Source organism: Dasypus novemcinctus, chromosome 15 (assembly GCF_030445035.2).
Source record: "Dasypus novemcinctus isolate mDasNov1 chromosome 15, mDasNov1.1.hap2, whole genome shotgun sequence".
Classification (NCBI taxonomy): domain Eukaryota; kingdom Metazoa; phylum Chordata; class Mammalia; order Cingulata; family Dasypodidae; genus Dasypus; species Dasypus novemcinctus.
In genome coordinates this window covers 88,050,211-88,070,237 of record NC_080687.1, presented here as the reverse complement: position 1 = coordinate 88,070,237, position 20,027 = coordinate 88,050,211, and the positions used below count along the sequence as shown (strand labels likewise).

The following is a 20,027-nucleotide window of genomic DNA, read 5'->3' as shown; positions in this document are numbered from 1 at the left end:
AGTGCTGTGCCACACAAGGTTGTCCCCCATGTAGGGGAGCCCCATGCACAAGGAGTGCTCCTCGCATTGAGATGCCCTCTGCCTAACAGTGCAGCTTGCTCAGGAGTGGCGCCACACAGAGAGCTAATGCAACAAGATGATGCAACAAAAAGAGATGCAGATTACCGGTGCTGCCGAGAATGCAAGAGGACATAGAAGAACACACAGTGAATGGACACAGAATGCAGATAAATAAATATTATTTCATTTTCTTATTAGTTTTATTTGGCTCCAGACATCAACGGCTGACCCATCATACATGTGTCCCTTAAAGATTTCGGGGGCAGTACAATAGGGACTGCCGCACAAGGCTTTCAGCTTCTGGTCGATATTAAATGTATTACTTAAGCCAAAATTGGTAAGCTTGATATTCTCAGCAGCATCCAAAAGCAGGTTTTCTCTTTTCAAGTCCCCGTGGGCAATAAACAGGTGGCAATTCTGCATGGCAGATACTGCTTGGTGAACATCCTCTTGGGCTTCTTGTTCCAACAGAGGGCCTTGGGCCATGAGGCAGTCAAAGAGTTCTCCTCTTCTGGCGTACTCCACTCCATGACGTTCTCAGTACCTTCAGACAGCTGGATGATGTTTGGAGGTTTCAAGGCCTTCATTATGCTCACCTCTCATGAAAACATGTGAAGGCTGGTGGAGTTTTCAGTTTTCTGGATGATTTTCATGGCTGTCTTGTGACCAGTGAGAAGGTGCCATGCTAATTCACCATGGAAAAGCCACCCTTTCCAATGGTTCTAAGGAACCAGTAGTTCCCAGTGAAGGTCTCCTCCTCAGCACACATGGCTAAATATAAAAATATAAAAGTAAAAATAGTTATATAAATATAAAAACATTGCTAAAAGAAATTAAAAGCCTAAATAAATGAAACTGCATTCTGTGTTCATAGATTAGAAGACCAAATATTAAGATATCAAGTCTTCCCAAATTGATTTACAGATTCAATGCAATCCCAATCAAAATTCCAACAGCCTACTTGGCAGAAATGGAAAAGCAAATTATAAAATTTATTTCAAAGAGCAAGGGGTCCTAAATAGCCACAAAAAAAAAAATCTTCATTAAGAAGAACAAAGCTGGTGGACTCTCACTTTCTGACTCTAAAGCATATTACAAAGCAACAGTGGTAGAAACAACATGGTACTGGCATAAAGACAGATGGATTGACCAATAGAATAAAATCGAGCATTCAGAAATAGACCCTCACATCTATGGTCAATTAATTTTTGACAAGGCTGCCAATGCCATCAAACTGGGTCAGAGCAGTCTCTTCAACAGATGGTGTTGGAAGAGCTGGATATCCATATCCAAAAGAATCAAGGAGAACCCCTATGTCACACCTTATTTTAAAACTAACTAAAAATGGATCAAAGACCTAAATATAAAAGGAAAAACCATAAAGCTCCTAGAAGACAATGTTGGAAAACATCTTCAAGACCTGGTGGTAGGTGGTGCATTCTTAAACCTTACACTGCAAACACAAGCAACGAAAGAAAATATGGATAAATGTGACCACCTCAAATTTAAAACACTTCTGTGATTCAAAGGACTTTGTCAAGAAGGTGAAAAGAAAGCCCACTCAATGGGAGAAAATATTTGAAACGATATATCTGGTAAGTGTTTGATATTCATTCTATATAAAGAGATCATACAACTCATTAAAAGAGCAAGCAATCTAATTTAAAAATGGGCAAAAGATAAGAAAGACATTTCTACAAAGGGAAATACAATTGGACAAAAAACATGAAAAAAATGCTCCATATCACTAGCTACTAGGGAAATGCAAATCAAACTGACAATGAGATACCATCTCACATCACATACAAATGCCATTACTAAAAAACAGAAAACAACAAGTGCTGGAGAGGATGTGGATGATAAGGAACACTCCTTCACTGTTGACAGGATTGTAAAATGGTGTGGCCTCTGTGAAAGACAGTTTAGCAGTTCCTCAGAAAGCTAACTAAAGAACTGTCATATGATGCCGCAATTCCTTTACTAGGAATATATCCAGAAGAACTAAAAACTGACACGAGCAAACATTAGCACAGAGATGTTCATAGCGGCATTATTCACAATTGCCAAAAGATGGAAACAACCCAATTATCCATCAAGCAATGAATGGATAAGCAAAATGTGGTATTATATATACATATGATGGAATACTATACTTCAGTAAGGAGAAATGAAATTGGGACACATATGATAACATAGATGAATCTCGAAGATATTATGCTGATCGAAGCAAGCCAGAACAAAAGGATAACTATTGCATAGTCTCATTAACATGAACTAAATACCAAGAACTTATGGATTTAAAACCTAGGGGATAGGTCATTAGGAGATACGAGGAGGGCTAAGAAGGACTACCGATGCCTAACGTATAGAGAAGTTTTAATTAGCCAGAATGTAAAACTGTAGAAATGGATAGAGTTGATGATAACACATTAGAGTAAGTAGCAGCTAGTTTATAAATGGGATTGTGGCTGAAAAGGGTAGTCTAGGATGTAAATGTCAATTGAAAGAAAGCAAGAGAATGATCTAGGAACTAACACAGTGAACTCAGAGGTGGATGAGCATTGTAGTTGATGGTCCAGATGGAAGAGTGTGCTTCTGTGACCTAGAGCGGATGAACATCAATATCGCAGGGCAGCGGGAATGTGGAGAAGCATGGGAAAAATACAACTTGTGTGACCTATGGACGGTGGTTAACAGAAATACTATAATATTTTTGCATGAATGCCAAAGGTGTACTGTGTTGATAATGGGAGGGTGGGGTGTGGACATGGGAAAAGTGTGCCACATGTATACTATGGACCATGGTTCATGGTAATAGTATGATGGTATTACCTCATAATCTGTAACAAATATTCCACTACAGTGTGGTGTGTTGGTGAAGGTGTGTTAGTATAGGAATTATACAAATGTGCGTGATTGTTTTATAAGTTCACAATCTCTATAATAAAAATATACTGTAAAAATAATAGGGCGCATTTTGGGAAAAATACACCAAATGTAAGATATTGACTACAGTAATATTTTGATGATGCTTTTGCATAGTTTGTATCAAATGTTTCACAACAATGCAAGGTGTTGGCGGTGGGATGATGTATGGTACCCCTGTATGATGCTATGTATGTTTATTTTTGTAAGTTCACAACTTTTACTATATACTTACTGTTTATGTATATCCATGTGAATTATATGCTTCAATAAAAGAAAAATGAATATATATATAAAATTTATCCCCAACTTAGCAGCTTCAAACAATAAAGATTTATTATCTCACAAGTTTCTGTGGGCCAGGAATCCAGCAGTGGCCTTGCTGGCTGACTGGGGCTCAGGGTCTCTCAGGAAGCTGCAGTCAAGACCTCAGTTAGGCAGCCTCCACCTGAAGGCTTGACTGAGGCTGGAGAATCTCCGGGCAAGATCACTCACTGTCAGGGCTGTGGGCAGAAAGTTCCAGGTCCTTACTGCCTGTGGGAAGAGGCCTCAGTTCTTTGCTACATAGGTCTCCTCATAGGGTTGCCTGAGAGTCCTCATGCCATGGCAGCTGGATTCCCCCAGAGTGAGTGACCTGGAAGAGCACAATGAGGAAGCTGCAATGCCTTTTATGACTTGGCACTGGAAGGATGCACCATCACTTCTGCCATGTTCTGTTCATTAGAAGTGAGCCACTAGGGCAGCCTGTGCTCAACAGGGGAGGAATTAAGCTATGCCTCTTGAAGGCAGGAGCATAACAGAATTGGTGGACATAATTCTTAAACTACTATATCCATGAATTCACTGCTGCATTAAGACATTGAATATATCCATCATTCAACAAAGTTTTCTCATGTTTCTTTGTAATTGGCAATGTGAAGAAGCCCATAAAAAGGAATGAGCCTTGAAAACATTATGTTGAGTGAAATGAGCCAGACACAAAAGTACCTATATTGGGGTGGGGAGTTGGGTATATGGAAACCTCTTATGTTTTTTAATGTAATATTTTGCATGATCTATTAACTTTTTTAAAAGATAATTGAAAAATAAAATAAATAAAACATTTGATGAACAGTTAAAAATAAATGAATGTAAACAATGGAAGCAAACAACAACAAAAAGGTACCTATATTGTATGATCTCACTGATAAGAAATACATAGAATAAGCAGACTCAGAGTCAGAATCTAGAATAAAGTTACCAGGGGACAGGGTAGGGTTGGGGAATAGGAAGTCCAGGGTTAAACTCTACAGAGCCTGTGTTTGGGGTGACCGTAAAGTTTTGGTAATAGATGGTGGTGAGAGGAGCACAATATTGTGAATGTAATTAACAGCACTGAAATATTATCTGCATGAGGTCAGAAAAGGAAATGTTAGGTGGCATAGATGGTAGTAGAATAAAGTCTTCAAAAGATCCATGGCACTGCCCCACACAAGCATGAACCCTAAGTCAAGCCATTGCCTGTAGCCAGTAGTACACTTATAAAATGTGCCATCATCAATTGTAAGAAATATTCTGAACCAAGGCAAGGTGTCAATAGTAGCATGGTAGATGGGAATCCTGTATTTTATGATAGATTGCTCTGTAAACCAAGCACTTCTTTAATAAAGAAAAGGAAAAGGGAATAAGATCACACATATGAAGATATTTCCTATTTATTTTTTTAAAGTTTCACTTGGGTAAAGTCCATCAAGTAGCCTGCATCAGATTGTGTCTTGTGTGGTTTTTTGGTTTGTTTTTGGCTTTTTCCCACACGGCAAGCTACCACAAAGGTAATGGTTTTAAATAACACCCATTTATTACCCAGCACCTTCTGTGGGTCAGAAGTCTGGGTGAGCTCAGCTGGGTCCTGTGCTCAGGGTCTTACCAGGCAGAAATCCAGGGTCTGCAGGGCTGTTTTTCCTGGAGGTTCTACGGAAAGTCCACTTCTAAGGCCATTCAGGAGGTCGGCAAATTCTATTCCTCAAGCTTTCCACATCTCCCTCCCTCTGCAGGGCAGCAGTGGCACCTGGAGTCCTTCTCGTGCTTCCAAGCTCCCTGGCTTCCTCTTTTCCCTGCTTCCCTGCATTAGGAGGCGCAGGTGATTACACTGGCCCTCGCCTCCTCTTTAGAATTTTAGGGCTGCAGCAGTTTAACTGACAACTGCCACTTCCCAACTGCCTGTCCTGCCTCCTGCCTTTCAGTCCACAGCGCCCTGTATCTACGACCTCTGTCTGTGACCCCACCATGACCTCTACCCCCACTTTTGTTCTTGGCAATCCCCAACCATCTACTTGCTGCCAATTCCAGGGTCAAGTCTGGCCTAGTTCTCCTAATCTGGAGGCACCTGCCAACCCCGTGACCGCCCCGCCCCCCCCAAGGCTGAGGCTCCCCTGGGGAAGGATCCACACTCATGTTACTGGCAGGATTCAGTTTCTACTGAGGGCCTGTGTCCCTTTCTCTTTTCAGGCACTGCCTCTGTTCTATTCTACATGGGCCTCTGCACAGGGCAGCCCAAAACACTGCAGCTTGTTTCCCAGATGAGGGATGGAGGGAGGGAGAGAAAGAGAAAGAGATATATAGAGAAAAATTGATAGATATAGACACTTACATCCATAGAGAAAGAACAAAAGAGAACTGGCAGGACAGACGTCACAGATGGCTTCTTAATGGATCTTGGAAGTGACACATCTTTTCATCCATATTATTTGATTAGAAGAGTTCCTAATTCCAGACAAAATTGCATAAACCAGGAGGCAGAGATCCTTAGAAGCCATTTACAGGCTGCCCACCACATAAACTAAAATGAGCACTTAATTTGATTCTAACTATAATGGGTAGCCATGAACGTGTTATAAGCCAGAGGATGCTATCACTTTCCAAAGTAATTAGGGCTTAGTAATTTGTAATAAGAGGGTGCACATCACTGTTTTATGAAGAATTAGCCCTGTGCTTGGCAGAAAGTAAGACCACAGTATGTGCGAGTCATAATTATTTGTCTGTGTTAGGGCACTGTAAAATGCAAGTTATGAGCTAATTTGTATGGCATTTATCAACCACAGTAGTAACAGTTATAATAGTTGCCAATTAATGAGCACCTAATATGTGTTATGTGCTCTACATACATTTTTTTTCTAAAGTTTTAATGAACTATATCATACAGGCACCTACCTAACCTATAAGTACATAGGAAAAATTGTGAACTTATGTAACAGATCTGCTCCCATACATCACCCTACCACCAACACCTTGCATTGTTGTGAAACATTTTACAAACTATGAACTGACTATAGGCCATGTCTTATATTTGGTGTATTCTCCCCCAACTCTTTTGTTTATGAGCACACTATATTAGTATTATATATTTGATATAGTTCAAGAGAGAATGTTCTAATATTTGATCTCTTAACCACAGTCCTTCTGCCACCAGGTTCCCTGTGTTATACAGTCTCGTGATTTGTACAGTCCATTCAAAGTGTATGCTCAGTGGCTCTCACTTTCATCACACAGTTATTCTGTCATCACTTCGGTCAATTTTAGAATACTTCATTACCCCAGAAGGAAAAATCCCATACCTTATATATTCCCCTATTGCTGCAAAAATATTACAATATTACTGTTAACTATCATCTTTAACTTACATTTGTTGTAATTTTCCCATATATCACCATATTCTTAATCCTTTGTAAAAGAACATTGTTATGTTTATACTATTAATCACCATCTCATTCAACACTGAAGTGACTATATGTTCCCTAGATTATTCTCTAGTTTCCTTTCAATTGGCATTTACTTCCATATTCGGCCCCTTTCAGCCACGATCTCATTTATAAGTCAGCAGTGTTAGTTATACGCACTATAATGTGTTACCATCAACTCTTCATTTCCACCCTTTTACAAAAAACCTTATTAAAAATTCAACATACATTGAGCATCATCACCCATTCTCAACCCACGTTTTATCTCCTAGTAAACTAGAGTTTACCTATGTGAGTAGTTCATATTAGTGAGACCATATGATATTTGTCCTTCTGTGTCCGGCTTATGTCACTCAACATAATGATGCATCATATATAAAAAATGGAAAAGCAAATGTCTCTCAACCTGTCCTTCCCCATAGGACAACTCAGCATGAAGCCCCTGTCCTGTTCAGTGAGCTTCATTGAGGAGAAACTTTCCATAATCACTGGGCCAAGTCTGCTTCCCCATGTTCTCATTCTTAATCCATGTTTCTGTGTGGACCTACTTGTAATAGGACCTTTGAAGTTGTGTTATCAGTTGAAGTGTAAACCCATTTGTGAATAGGAGCTTCTGAGATTCTATTTGGGTGTGGTGTGAATGAATCAGGGTGGAGTTGAATCTGTGCTACTGGGTCCCTTATAAACAGAAGAAATGTGGCCAAAGACAGTAGAGAAAGCCACAGAGGAGATGCAGGACATCACCGTGAAACGAGAAACTGCCATCACCAGAATGCTACAGCTCCAGGGGAAAGCACGGCCTTGCTGACAATTTGATTTTGGACCTAGAGTCTTTAAAACTTTCAGGCAGGAAGCGGACTTGGCACCATGGGTAGGGCATCCGCCTACCACATGGGAGGTCCATGGTTCAAACCCTGGGCCTCCTTGACCCATGTGGAGCTGGACCATGCACAGTGCTGATGTGTGCAAGGAGTGCTGTGCCATGCAGGAGTGTCCCCTGCATATGGGAGCCCCAAGCACAAGGAGAGCTCCCCGTAAGGAGAGCCACCCAGCACGAAAGAAAGTGCAGCCTGCCCAGGAATGGTGCCGCACACATGGAGAGCTGACACAGCAAGATGACGCAACAAAAAGAAACACAGATTCCCGTGCTGCTGACAACAACAGAAGTGGACAAAGAAGATGCAGCAAATAGACACAGAAAACAGACAACCGGGGTGGGGGGGGGTGGGAGGGAAGAGAAATAAATAATAAAATAAATAAATCTTAAAAAAAAATAAGAGATGCCTGCAATCTGCACAAAATAGCCCTCTGAAAATAAGGGCCCAAGTAGAATATGGGATGTTTCTCTTGATAAATGAGGTTCAGCCCCAGATAAAATGGCATAACCCTAAAATGTAAAGAGCTCAAGTTTAAAATAATAAGAAGAAAGAGCTAAAGATTAGGAGTTTCCATGCTCTGAGGAAGAACTAAAGGCATCAGAAATGGAAATCTAATTTTTTGAGTTAGTGCTCTGGTTGGTTGGCATCAGAATTTGACCAGAGTTTTTGGGAAAAATAAAACACCAAGAGAAGAACACATAAGTAGCTGAAAATGGAAAGAAGGCATAATTATGCTGGTTTTGCCAAGGGAAAAGAAGCACAACATTTTTTTTGGCCCTGAAACCACAGCCTAGTTATCAATCAACTGATTATTTTTTTAATTTATTATATAATTTGTTAAATGAGCATAACTGGGGTATGATCTATGAACAAAAATGTGCATAAATCATAAGTCTACAGATCCAGGAATTTCCACAAAGGGAAGACCCCCCCCCCCGAAATCACTCCCCAATCAACAATGAGAACATGATCAGAACCCCAACTCTCCCAATCACAAGACCCCTGTGTCTCCCCAGAGGAAACTGGGAGAAAGACTTCTCAAACCTTAGTATGGTTTTGTCTCTTTTGAATTTGACATAAATAGAAACATCGTATGTAAGAAAAAACTTGGCCAGGGGCCCACTTATGTGGTGCAGACCAGTTCCCAAGGGCTTGGAGTAGAGGACTGGGAAGACACCAAGAAGCCTCATATTTTTTTTCTAGTGTGCACTTTCCTGGACTGACAGCGGATGGCGCTCTTTGACAAGCAAACCTCTCTGCCCAAACAAACTGCTCAAACCCAGCGGAGTATGCATTCAATGAAACCATGAGCTGTCAGGTGGTGCCTAAGCAATGTCTGGCAAAGGTCCCTTCTGGGTGGGCGAAACCTCACAGTGGAAATACATTGATTACCTCTCAGCTGCCCCCTCACTTTTCCCAGGGAGGAAACAAATCTACCCCCTCTGTATCAACAGCAACCTGTCCTGGTCAATAAGGAAGGGCTTTGAGAAGTCAGGCTATCTTTAGCTCTCTGCCAGCACCCAGGTGGGAACAGTGGCACAGCCATGCCCAGTCTGGGCGGGTGGAAAGTGTGGCACCCAGCAGACCAGATTTGTCAGCCAGAAGCTGGACTGATGGTAGGCTGTGCCTGCCCCTCCCCTTTCCTGGGGACATGGACCTGGCAGCCCTCTCTCCAAAGCCATCCACCAGGGACAGGGCGACCCAGAGCTGTGTGCTCTGTGAGTGGGGTCGGGTGCCTCCAGCAGCAGTGGCCTGAGTTACTCAAGGACCTTTCCTGCAGAGTCTCCTCCTCCTCACCCCTCTCTTTTCTGGGTGCTGCCTAGACCTCTCCTGATCTCCAGATCCCTAGAACTGTTCTTCCAGACAGTTGTAGCCCATCCTCTCACCATTTTGGGGGAGAGAAGTAACTGTGTGATCTTCCATATTCTCGCATTCAGGTGACTGTGCTGAATTCATGACTTACCCCTATTTGGATGGTCGGCTGTTACACATATGAAGTTATCACTGATGTCATGGTGGGTGTGTTCTTCTTGTAGATATATTGCACAGATATTATTTCTTGTTTATCAAGACCTTCTTCCCTGCCTGAAATAACGACAAAAATTAAATTGGTAGAGGGCACCAGACTTACAAGCAGAGCTGAATGCTCTCACAAAGACAATGGAGAAAGAGCCAAAAGCTGGCTGAGGAACCTGCTTTGGGGAATCAGCAGAGCAAGACAGTGCCACACAATGTCAACTCGAAGGAGGGTGAGGGACAGAGAGATGAAGAAGCTGAAAGGACAAACGTGAGATACCAAGCCCTGCAGTGGTGAGGAAGGGCTCTCACTGCACGCACAAGACATTGAGCTTGGTTAAAACCCCTGGCTCGCGACAGCCAACTGAGAGGGAAAAGTCATCTTCCTCCCTGTCAGCTGTTTCAAGGGAAAAGGGAGGAGAGGTGGGTGCTTTTCTTCAGTGAATTCTGCCTGCAGAGCCAGCTCTGAACCTCCAATCTGGAGATTCAACACAGAAACACAGGCAAGTTGAGACTGACACGCTGGAAAGGTGTGATGACTAGCGCCATCTCTTGGCCGGTCTGGAGATTGCATGGATGAACACTGTTCACACAATCTGTATCCAACCCCTGAGAGAAAATCTGTGCCCCACTAGGGAGTCTTTGGCCCAATTTTGAAAACTTAAGCTGGGCAGTTTTAAAGACTGTGTATAAGTTGAACAAAATGTCTAAGAAGTGCTGTAAAAAAAAACATAAAAACAACAGGCAAGACAGAGAAATCGGCCATTGGAGTAAACTCACCAACATATTCCAATGCCTAGACAACAGGAAAAACATTACAAGCCATACGAGGAAACAGGAAGAGATGGCCCTGCCAAAAGGACAAACCGGTTATCCTGAAGGCATACAGGATTTAAGACAATAAATCAGTCATAATCCCACAACTCTTCTAAATCAATTCTAAGAAGTTAAGGAAACTATGACTAAAGAAATAAAGGATATTAAGAAGACCCTGGAGGAGTGGAGGTGGCTCAAGTGATTCGGTGCGTCCCTCCCACATGGGAGGTCTCAGGTTCAGAGCCCTAAAAAAAAAGATGAAGAGACACAGAGAGCACACAATGAGGACACAGCAAGAGCAAACAACAAGGAGAGAGGGAGAAATAAATAAAAAATAAATCTTAAAAAATAGAAGACACTGGCAAAGCATAAAGAAGAATTTGAAAGCCTGCAAAGAAAAGTAACAGACCTTATAGGAATGAAGGACAGGAAGGACGAGATTAAAAATACATTAGAGGGGGAAGTGGCTGTGGCTGAATCAGTCAGGCTCCCGTCTACCATATGGGAGGCCCTGGGTTCACGTCCTGGGCCCTCCTTGTGAAGGCAGGCTCGCCCGCACGCTGCAGAGAGCCAGTTGCCCACGCATCGCAGAGTGCAGCCTGGCCCACCAGCGCCATGGAGGGCTGACTTAGCAAGGTGATGCAAAAAAAACGGAGACAAGCAAAAAACACAGAAGAGCATGCAGCTAATGGACACAGAGAGCAGACAACAAGCAAACCACAAGGGAGGGAGGAATACACTAGAGGCACATAAAAGCAGACTTGAATTGCTTGAAGACAGAATTTGTGATTTTCTGAACTGGAAAACACACGAGAACAGAAAGAAAACAGAATTTTTAAAAAAAGAAAGAAAAAAAAAGGAAGAGTCTCAGGGAATTGATTGACAATAGGAAATGCTGAAACATTTGTTATTGGAGTCCCAGAAGGAGAAGGGAATGCAAAAGGGGCAGAAAGAATATCTGAAGGAATAGTGTCCCAAAACTTGCCAACCCCTATGAAGGACATAAATATCAATATCCAAGAAGGACAACACACCCCAAACGGAATAAATTCGAAAAGACCTACCCTGAGACACCCACTATTCAGAAAGACAAATATCAGAGCTAAGGAGGATTCTGAAAGCAGCAAGAGGAAAGGAAAGCATCACATACAAGGGAACTCGAGAAGATTTAAGAGCAGACCTCTCATCAGAAACCAGGGAGGAGAGAAGAAAGGAGTACGGTGTATTCAGGTACTGAAGGAGAAAAACTGCCAGCCAGGAATGCTGTATCCAGCAAAGCTGTCCTTCAAAAACGAGGGTGAGTTCAAAGTCTTCAAAGACAAACAAAAACTCATAGAATATGTTACCAAACGACCAGATTTGCAACAGATACAATGGAGGTGCTGCAGTCCGAAAGTTAGAAATAAAAGGGCCAGAGATTTGGAGAAGTGTTTAGAAATGAAGATTATTAGGAAGGCTAAACTAAAGTATGAGAAGACAGACAACAGAAGAATGTGACAGCAGAGACACAAAGGACAAGAGGATGCAGTGAGTCATGCCTGTACAGGAATAGCGCTGAATGTTAATGACTGAACTCCCCTAGCGAAAGACATAGACTGACAGAAGGGATTAAAACACGGGAGCTCTGTATGTGTTGCCTACAAGAGACCCAGCTCAAGTGTAGGGACACAACCAGTTAAAAGGGAAAAGTTGGAAGAAGGTATTCCATGCGAATAGCAACCAAAGAGCTGCAGTGGACCAGATCAATGCAATTTAAGAATCTTACAGAATGTGAGAAACAAGTGCTCAGTGGAACCCGCACAGGGGCCGGGAGGGGCGGGAGTGTCCACAGTGGTCTGCTGCAGGGAGCCCAGCTCTGGGTGGCTTTGGGCAGGCAAAGGAGTGTGTGTGTGGGCGGGGAGAGGAGACCCCGCGGCGGCCCAGAGGCCTAGGGCGCCCTCTGCCCATAGCCCAGGGGGTCCCGGGGACCCCGCCACGCGGATTCCACCCAGACGGCCTCCGCCCGGCTTCCGACACCCCACAGGCGCGGGCACACCCCGGGCTGTGCCCTCAGGACCTCCGCGCAGCCCCCGCCTGCTCAGTCCTGGACGGCCCCCGCCCGCCCCACCACGCACAGCCCCACTCCCACGCCGCCCGCCCCGCGGGACCCAGCTTTCCTAGCCCCCACCGCCCGCGCCCCCCGGCGCCCCCTGCGGCGCCTCCTCCGCAGCTCGCGGGCCCGACCCCGGGGCGCCGCCCACCCAGCAGAGGCATGGGGCGCCCGAGGCAGGCTGCGGCCAGCACCGCGCCTCTGCCCCGCACGCTCGGCCCGCGCCCGGCCCCTCGTGTCTCTCGCCCGCACCCCGGGCCCGTCCCCTCGTGCCTCCCGCCCGCGCCCCGGGCCCGTCCCCCTCGTGTCTCCCGCCCGCGCCCCGGGCCCGTCCCCTCGTGCCTCCCGCCCGCGCCCCGGGCCCGTCCCTCTCGTGTCTCCCGCCCGCGCCCCGGGCCCGTCCCCCTCGTGTCTCCCGCCCGCGCCCCGGGCCCGTCCCCCTCGTGTCTCCCGCTCGCGCCCCGGGCCCGTCCCCTCGTGCCTCCCGCCCGCGCCCCGGGCCCGTCCCTCTCGTGTCTCCCGCCCGCGCCCCGGGCCCGTCCCCCTCGTGTCTCCCGCTCGCGCCCCGGGCCCGTCCCCTCTGTCTCCCGCCCGCGCCCCGGGCCCGTCCCCCTCGTGTCTCCCGCCCGCGCCCCGGGCCCGTCCCCCTCGTGTCTCCCGCTCGCGCCCCGGGCCCGTCCCCCTCGTGTCTCCCGCCCGCGCCCCGGGCCCGTCCCCCTCGTGTCTCCCGCCCGCGCCCCGGGCCCGTCCCCTTGTGTCTCCCGCCCGCGCCCCGGACCCGTCCCCCTCGTGTCTCCCGCCCGCGCCCCGGGCCCGTCCCCCTCGTGTCTCCCGCCCGCGCCCCGGGCCCGTCCCCTTGTGTCTCCCGCCCGCGCCCCGGACCCGTCCCCCTCGTGTCTCCCGCCCGCGCCCCGGGCCCGTCCCCCTCGTGTCTCCCCACCTGCGCCGAAGGCACCCCCTGCCCGGCTCGGCGGGTCACGGCTCCCGCCCCGCGAGGGCTCTGCGCTCAGCCCCGTCCCCAGCCTGGGCCCCGCCCCGCGCCCCGCGCGCCCCTCGCGCCCCCCGCGCCCCGGCTGCGGCGCCGCAGAACCTCCAGTGCCCGGGGGCCCCTCAGGTCGGGGGCTGGGGGGCTGGAGGCGGCCCTGAGAGGAGGGGCCTGGCGGGGGAACTAGGGCCTCGGGCCGCAGCCGCGGGGTCTGGGGGACAGCGGGCGCTCCGCGGGTGCCCGCGAGTCGGAGCCCTGGGGGCGGCGGGCCCCCTCCCCGGGGTTGGTGGCGGGGCCTCCCCCGCCCCCGAGCGCTGCTGGCTGCTGGGCCAGGCCCTCAGGGGCGCGTCCGCCTCCGTGTGGTTCAGGGTCAGCAGTAGTGGTGACACAGGACCGTGCGCGGCCACGAGGGGAGCAGCGCGCAACCACGGGGCCCCTCCCCACCCTCGACTGTCCACTCCGGAGAGAGAGGGGGGGAGAGAGGGGGGAGAGAGAGGGAGAGAGAGGGAGAGAGAGGGAGAGAGAGGGAGGGAGGGGAGAGAGGGAGAGAGGGAGGGAGGGAGAGAGAGGGGGAAGAGAGAGGGAGAGAGCGAGCGAGCCAGCGCGCCAGGCCCCCGGGTCCCGCACGCCAGGCGGCCCCCTCCACCACTGACCAGGTCGACCAGCTCAGCTCCCCGATCAGAGCAAACCTGGCAGCTGAGGGGATCCCCCGCCAAGGCCGCCACCGACCATCCAGGGCCCCGCCAGCCCCCCCGCTGCAGCCAAGGGGAGGGCGGCCGAGGCGGGCGCTCAGCGGGCCCTGCCCTGCGGCCACCGGGCGGGGGTCCAGAGGTCTAGGGCGCCCTCTGCCCCACACCCCACGTTGTCTCGGGCACCCCCAAGGCGGGTTCCAACCATCGTCTGGAAACTTGCCACAGTTCTTCCTGTGTACTCTGCGGCTTTCCGGTTAGGGGCAGAGATATTTTGAGAGAGCGTGGATACAAAGCCTTAGAGGACGCGTGGCTGGGTCTGTTTCCTCCCGCCGAGTGGGTGGCCCTTTCACTGGCAGGACTAACCCCTCTCAGGCACAGAGGTGAGGGTTGAGCAAGTCCCATTTATCCTTTTCCCCTTCATTGCTCCTGCTTTCAGTGGAAAATTTAGGAAACCACCACCTTGCACCAAGCCTTGAAGATGTATCCCTGTGTTTTCTTGGATGAATTTTATGGTTCTACTCTTATATTTGGGTCTTTGATCCATTTTGAGTTAGTTTTTGTGTAAGGACTGAGATCAGGTCCATTTTCCTTCTCCTGGACATGGATATCAGGTTCTCCCAGCACCATTTTTGAGTAGAGGCTCTGCCCCAGCTGGGGGGCTTGACTGCCTGGTCAAAAATCACCTGACCTGTGATGTGGGGGTCTGTTTCTGAGCCATCCATTCGGCTCGATCGGTCTATATGTACACCTTTATGCCAGTATCATGTTCTTTTTACCATTGTAGACAGGTGATATATTTTTTATTTTAATGATAGGAGGAATATATCATTTACTTTTTCTGATTTTTCCCTTTATTTTAAAAGAAGTTTTAGATTACATAAAAGTTACATCAGAAATACTGGGAAATGCCATATACCCCATCCCCTTCCCTTCGGATATTGTCCAGTTAGTTACATCTTTGATGAGTGTGGTATATTTGTTACACTTGATGAACAAATATTGAAGCACTGCTCCTAACCATGTCTATTGTATACATTTTGGTTCACACTGTGCATCATACAATTTTACAGGTTTTGAGAAAGTGTGTAACGACCTGTATCTGACACTGCAAAATCCTGCAGAAGAATTCCAATGCCCTAAAAATGCCCCATGTTCCACCTGTTCTTCCTCCCCCTCCACTCAGAACTTAGAGTAACCACTAAGTTTCAATTCTTTAAATAAGGTTCAGAGTTGCATGCATTAATACTGAGGGCCTCATATATGGTCTGTTTTCTTTTATTAGACACTGCCTATGGAGAGAGTCTTGGCCCTCTATTTGAGAACGTAGCAGGACTCCCCAGGGCAGGAGTTCATTATTTTCTTGTGTACTGTGTGAATCTTCACTCACTCAGATAACACCCTACGACAAGATGAACACCACCATATCCACAGACGCACGCCCCAGGCGCACCCTTTCCCACGTATCGCTCACCACTGACACCTGGAACCCATGACCCTCCCCTGCCATATCTGCCAAAAGAACATTCCCACCACTTTAGTTTCAAGCACAGACCTACACATCCCGAGTCCACCTGCTCCCTCCTGCAGTCCTCCCCGCAGTTGCACGGACAGTCCCACCCTGCCCACATCCTGATCGGCCTCACACTCCAGCACTGTTGACCCTCCCATCTGGGCTCCACCTTCACCCCATCCGCCTCAGCACAGGCTCTGCCCAGGCTGAGCATCCACTCACCCAGGACCCTCCCTTCTGTCTCCTGATAACCTCGGCTCTACACGCTCATTTGATATCAGTGCGGTTAGTGACTGGCGACTCAACCAAGTTTTTATGTTTTTATTCAAGTGTAGTTTTAAATTTTTAATTTTTAAATGTACAAAATAAAGTTTAAAAAAATAAGGTCTTCAAGATTCAACCATGTTGGGTGTCAATACTTCATTCCTTCTTATAGTTGAATAAAAGCATTGTATGTAAATTCACATTTTTGCATATCCATTCATATGTTGATGGACACTTGGCTTGAGTCCAACTTTTGGTAATAGTGAATAATACCACTATGAACACTGGTGTGCATCAATCTGTTCCTGTCCCTACTTTCATTCTTCTGGGTATATGCCCAGAAGTGCGAATGCTGATCGTACGGCAATCGTAGTTTTCTTCCTTAGGAACTGTGAAACCATCCTCCACAATGGTGCTCCATTCTACAATCCCACCAGCAGGTATGATGGTTACCTTTCCTCCACATCCTCTCCAATACCTGTAGTTTTCTGATTTTTTTTCTATTTTTAAAATTATTCAATTTTGTTTTGGTTTTGTTTTTTTTTATACCCAACACCAATAGGTATAAGATGGTAGGTATCTCATTGTAGTTTTGATCAGCATTTCCGTAATAGCTAATGATGTTGAGCATCTTTTCATGTGCTTTTTAGTCATTTGTATATATTTCCTCTCTGGAAAAGTGTCTATTCAAATCTCTTGCCCATTTAAAAAAAATGGGTTGCCTTTTAATTCTTGAGTAGTAGAATTTTTTATATATGCTTGCCATTAAGCCGTTGCTGGCTGAGGAAGCAGACATGGCTCAACTGATAGAGTGTCCACCTACCATATGGAGGGCCCAGGGTTCAATCCCCAGGGCCTCCCTTTTTGTTGGGTCACCTTGCTGAGTCCACTCTCTGCGGTGCTTGTGGGCCGGCAGAAGTCTGCAGTGTGTGGGCAAACCTACCTTCACAAGGAGGCCCCGGGACGGGAGCCCAGCGCCTCCCATATGGTAGACGGGAGCCCAACTGATTGGGCCACAGTCGCTTCCCACAAATTTTTTTTTATTTTTTATCTTGAAGAGGTCCCATTTATCCTTTTTTTCCTTTTGTTGCATGCAACTTGGGTGTCAAGTTCTGGGAATGGGAGACAAGCATCAGAATTTTAATCTCCCAAAATTATTTCAAACTGCGGAGAGAAGTGATACTGAGTCACAGATGAGAAGCTACATGGGAAATATCTACCTCTACAAATGTGGAGATGGCCGCAAATATAAATTTCCCATATATTTTAATTACAGGCATTTCCTTGTTTATTTTTTTCATTTGAATTTGTTTGTTTACAATTGTTTAAATGATGGCAGAAGACAACAGACAGCATGTTTTTTGCTGAGACTGGAAATACATGTCTTGAAAGCTAAAAATAATAATCGATTCAATTCACCATAGGCTAATTTTTCTCGCACTATTTTTTTTTACAATTGAATAAAAACATACACTTCTCAATTCAATATACAGGATACATACACATTTTTTTTGAATCATACAATATGTTACACGATATATTTGTTTCATAATAAAGTAAAATACAGTATCTGGCCTTTTGGGTCTGGCTTGCTTCGCTCAGCATAATGTCCTCCAGGTTCGTTCATGTTAGCATATGCTTTACTACATTTCTTCTTTTGGCTACATAACATTCCATCATGTGAATACACCACAGTTCTTTTATCCATTCATTGGATGATGGACACCTGGATTGTTTCCAACTTTTGGCAGTCATCAATAAGGCTGCTATGAACATCGGTGTGCAGATGTCTGTTCGTGTCACTGCTCTCAATTCTTCTGGATATACACCCAGTAGTGGTATTGCAGGATCAAGTGGCAAGTCTATGTTCAACTTCCTTACGAACTGCCAAGCAGTCCTCCACACTGACTGTACCATTCTATATTCCCCAAAACAGTGAACACATGTTCCTATCTCTCCACATCCTCTCCAACACTTGTAGTTCTCTGTCTTTTTAATAGTGGCCATTCCGATAAGTGTGAAATGATATCTCATTATAGTTTTGACTTGCGTTTCCCTAATCATTAGTGATTATGAGCATTTCCTCATTTTTTTTATTCTTTGTATTTTTTCTTTGGACAAATGTCTATTCAACACTTTGGCCCATTTTTTAATTGGGTCATTTGTCTTATTGTTGAGTTGTAACATTTCTTCATATATCCTGGATATTAACCTTATGGGATATGTGATTTCCAAACATTTTCTCCCATTGAACTGGCTGCCTTTTCACCCTTTTGACAAAGTCCGGTAAGGTGAAAAAGTGTTTACTTTTGAGGAGGTCCCATTTATTTACGTTTTCTTTTGTTGCATGCACTTTGAGTGTAAGGTCAAAGAAACCATCAAATATTACAAGGTTTTGAAGATGTTTCTCTTCTAGTAGTTTATGGCTTTAGGTTTTATATTCAGGTCTTTAATCCATTTTGAGTTTACTCATGTACAGGGGAGTGAGATAGGGGTCCTCTTTCATCTTTTGGTATGGATATCCAGTTGTCCAGCACCCTTTGTTGAAGTGACTCTTTTGTTCCATTAAGATTAACTTGGTAGGTTTGTCAAAAACAGGGTTTATTTCTAGATTCTCAGTTCTATTCCACTGATAGATGTGTCTATCTTTATGCCAGTACCATGCTGTTTTGATCACTGTAGCTTTGTAATATGTTTCAAGGTCAGGCAGTTCTTTGTTCTTTTTAGAATGCGTTTGTTCTTTTTTAGAATGTTTCTTTTTTAGAATGCTTTTGGCCATTCAGGTTCACTTTCCTTTCCAAATGAATTTGATAATTGCCTTTTCTCATTCTGTAAAGTAAGCTGTTGGGATTTTGATAGGTATTGCATGGAAACTATAGATCAGTTTGGGTAAGACTGACATCTTCATGATACATATTCTTCCAATCCATGAGCTCAGAATGTCTTTCCATTTGTTTAGGTCTTTTAAAATTTCTTTTAGCATTGTTTTGTATTTTTATGCATATAGGTCCTGTACTTCTTTGGTTAAATTAATTTATAGGTATCTGAGTCTTTTTGTTACTATTGTAAATGGAATATTCCCTGATATCCTCCTCAGATGGTTCAGTACTCATGTACAAATACATGACTGATTTTTGCATGCTGATGTTGTATCCCGCCATTTTGCTAAACTCATTTATTAGCTCAAGTAGCTTTGTCATGGGTACTTCAGAATTTTCTAAATACAGGATTCATGTCATCTGCAAACAGCGAGTTTTACTTCCTCCATTCCTATTTGGATGTCTTTAATTTTTTTTTTCTTGTCTAATTGTCCTAGATAGAACTTCTAGTACAAAATTGAATAACAGTGGTGACAGTGGGCATCCTTGCCTTTTTCCCAATCTTAGAGGGAAAACTTTCAACCTTTCCCCATTGAGTATGATGTTAGGTCTGGGTATTTCAGATATGCTTTTTATTATATTGAGGAATTTTTCTTCGATTCCTATCTTTTGAAGTGTTTTTATCAAAAAAGGATGTTGGATTTTGTCAAATGCCTTTTCTGCATCAATTGACATGATTGTGTGCATTTTCCCCTCCAATTGGTTAATGTGGTGTATTATGCTGACTGATTTTCTTATGCTGAACCAGCTTCTCATACCAGGAATAAATCCCACTTGGTTGTGATGTATAAGTCTTTTGATATGCCGTTGGATTTTCTTTGTATTTTGTTGTGAAATTTTGCATCTATGTCCATTACAGAGATTGGTCTATAATTTTCTGTTCTTGTGGTATCTTTATCTGGCTTCCTTATTAGGGTGATGTTGGCTTTGTAAAATGTGTTGGGAAATTTTCCCTCCTCTTCAATTTTTTAGAAGAGTTTAAATAGGATGAGTGTTAATGCTATTTGAAGTACTTTGTAGAATTCACCTGTGAAGCCATCTGGTCCTGGACTTTTCTTTACTGGAAGATTTATGATGGCGGATTCATTTTCCTTAAATGTGATTGGTTTGTTAAATTCGTGTATTTCTTGTAGCATCAGTGTAAGTTATATGTGCATTTATAAGAATGTGTCCATTTCATCTCGGTTGTCTAAAGAG

General features: G+C 45.3%; 1 long non-coding RNA gene across 1 annotated transcript; it reads right to left on the bottom strand.

The window, feature by feature from the left end:
• Positions 1-256: 256 nt before the first annotated feature.
• On the bottom strand, positions 257-14,274 carry LOC111765210 (uncharacterized). Its single transcript, XR_009180794.1, has 3 exons — positions 14,139-14,274; positions 9,543-9,664; positions 257-831 (listed from the first exon to the last, which is right to left on the bottom strand). It is a non-coding gene; the product is annotated as an uncharacterized lncRNA (long non-coding RNA).
• Between the last annotated feature and the right edge of the window lie 5,753 nt (positions 14,275-20,027).